General features: G+C 42.8%; 1 non-coding gene across 1 annotated transcript; it reads left to right on the top strand.

The window, feature by feature from the left end:
* Nucleotides 1–354: 354 nt before the first annotated feature.
* LOC137207257 (U1 spliceosomal RNA) lies at nucleotides 355–518 on the top strand. The gene has a single exon (XR_010935004.1). It is a non-coding gene; the product is annotated as a U1 spliceosomal RNA (small nuclear RNA).
* Nucleotides 519–2996: the final 2478 nt, after the last annotated feature.

The following is a 2996-nucleotide window of genomic DNA, read 5'->3' as shown; positions in this document are numbered from 1 at the left end:
AACTATATTCAGTATCCTGTGATAAACCTTAATGGAGAAGAATATAAAAAAAAAAGTACGCAAGGACTTCCCTGGTGGCACAGTGGTTAAGACTCCGAGCTCCCAATGCAGGGGGCCCAGGTTTGATCCCTGGTCAGGGAACTAGATCCCACATGCATGCCACAACTAAGAGTTTGCATGCACAATCAAGGAGCCTGCCTGCCACAACTAAGACCTGGGGCAACTAAATAAATATTTTTAAAAAATGCGTATATATGTGTAACTGAATCACTATGCTGTACAGCAGAAATTAACACAACATTGTAAATCAACTATACTTCAATAAAAAGTGTAAAAAATAAAAATAGCTGCATGATACTTACCTGGCAGGGGAGTTACCATGATCGCAAAGGTGGTTTTCCCAGAGTGAGGCTTATCCATTGCACTCTGGATCTGCCGACCCCCGTGATTTCCCCAAATGTGGGAAACTCGACCGCATAATTTGTGGTAGTGGGGGACTGTGTTCGCGTTCTCACCTACATAAAACAAAAAGCTGCACGATATTCCATATTATGGATACACCCTAGCACATCTATTCATTTCACTATTGATGGATAGACTGTCGTTTACAGTGTTTCAGTTTTTGCTACAACAAACAGTTCTACATTAACCATATGTTTATGCACATACATCCCTGTAGATTCTCTCTCATTTCTGTAGAATACATTTCCAAAGGTGGAATTTCTGGATCAAAGAGTATGTGTATTTTTACATTTCTCAATTAAAGAAATATTTTTAAATTAAGAAACATCACCGGATTACTTTCCCCAAAGGCTGTAACATTTACCTTCCCTTTAACAACTTCTTTCCACTAATTATTCAGCACCAAAAGACCTCCGTGCTTATATTTGGATAACTGCAACCAGGCTTGGCCCTTGAAATGTCTATTTGATGAATCAAGGATTTGGAGAGTGAAGAATCAGATAATAAAAGCCATGCCCAAGTTTGCTGATTGAGATAAGTTTTTATTATTTATGGGTTTGTTCTGTTTTACCCCCTACATGCCATAAAAAGTCAGCCTTTGAAAAAGGGCCTTCTCTCTAATCTGTGAGTCCACGTAGGTGTCCTTGATATATTTTATAATAAGGCACTTGAGAGGCTAATTGCATTGTATTTATAGCCTGTAGAGGTGGTTCCCACTTCAAATGAGGAGTTTCCTTGGTAATGTACTAATAACCACAGGTTCCGAGAAGCTAAACTGAGACTAACGCAGGAAAATTCAAAGCGGGACTTGCAGGGGACCCCAGAAAGGCACTGAAGGGAACAGACAGACTGCTTGAGAGAGACAGGAGAGGCCTGGGGTGAGGGCGCGTTTCGTTTGATTCCTGTGCCTTCTGGGTTTTCCAGTAACCTTGGGTTTAAAATCTGCGCCAGTGTTAAGCTTGGTATTGACTATCCTGAATTCCTATTGTTCAAAAAATCCAAATGTCTCTATGGAGTCTGTAAAGCTGCCCCTGATTTCTGGTCCACCCAGACCCTGCTGTCCTGTATTCTACTACTGCCCACTTCCAGCTGTTCCAACGTTCCCGGGAGATTTCATCTCTCCTTCAGGACGGATGAAGTAGCTAGCCTGTCTCTCCTTACTTTTATCTCTTTATCTCTCTTCCAATCCCCATTAAATTTTCCAGTTAACACTAACCAGTTCCAAATTACTGTGAATCACTGTGAATAAGTATCATTTCAGCACTTACATAGTTGGTTTGAAATAATAATAATTATATTAGTAAATACTAATGGAAAACATTTTGGACCACTGTGTTCTAAGCACTAAGCTAGACAGACACGATAGTTCTGTAAGTAGGAATAATGATCTATTTGACAGAGGATGGAACTGAGGCTCAGAGAGGGTTAGTGACTTGCCTCAAACCGCACAGGCAGACGTGGACTTTAAATGCAAACCTTACTGGACTTTGACGTCCGTGCTGTCATTAGACTGTCCCACCTCCAGGCAGCTTGCCAGGTGGCACTGGCTTATCGTTATTTTGAAGGCCTACACCGTCTCTGCCGTGTCCCTTTGCTCTGCTTCATCCTCATTCTCATCATCCCATGTGGTGAAGACCCACTGTGTGCCAGGCACTGGGTGAGGTGCCTTCATAGACCTGGTTACAAACTACCTTGTATGATTCCAGGAAGGTGGGGACCTCATCTTGTGCATTTGAGTTCGTGCAGTTCCTGGCCCAGTTCTGAGGGTCTGGTACACACTCAAGCCATTATTTCTTCTTTTCACCATAAGTATTTTGATGGCATAGGAATGCTCACCACTTTCTTATAGATCCCTTCTCTGCTCGGTGCCTAAGGCAGAGCCACACCTCTATCCTAACCATTTCATGATCTTTTAGCAGTTAACCTTTTATATGGTATGTTCACACACCTTTCACCCTCATCTGGAGATCAAATGAAATTATTAAATAAATTCAGTGAGCTCAAAATAAGGCAGAAAAAGGAAAAGGGGAACAAAGAAGGACAAATAAAAAAATAAGTAGCGGGCTTCCCTGGTGGCGCAGTGGTTGGGAGTCTGCCTGCCGATGCAGGGGACGTGGGTTCGTGCCCCGGTCCAGGAGGATCCCGCGTGCCGCGGAGCGGCTGGGCCCGTGAGACATGGCCGCTGAGCCTGCGCGTCCGGAGCCTGTGCTCTGCAGCGGGAGAGACCACAGCGGTGAGAGGCCCGCGTACCGCAAAAAAAAAAAAAAAAAAAAGTAGCAATCTTATAAATTGAAACTCAACCATATCAGTAATTACACTGATGGTCTAAATGTAAATGATCTAAGCACCTCATGGCAAGACTCATTATTACTATAAATGTGTTTATTCCAAAGTTAATCTATAGATTTAACAAAATCAAAATCATTCCTATTTCACAGGCAAGGAAACCAAGGCCATGAGACACTGACACTCATCTGAGTGAGTGAACTGCATCTGCCCAAAATGTCATATCTATAGAGCAGGGGTCCTCAACC

Source organism: Pseudorca crassidens, chromosome 1 (assembly GCF_039906515.1).
Source record: "Pseudorca crassidens isolate mPseCra1 chromosome 1, mPseCra1.hap1, whole genome shotgun sequence".
NCBI classification, from domain to species: Eukaryota; Metazoa; Chordata; class Mammalia; order Artiodactyla; family Delphinidae; genus Pseudorca; species Pseudorca crassidens.
Note: the sequence above shows the minus strand (reverse complement) of the source record. Positions and strands in the feature narration are given on the sequence as shown.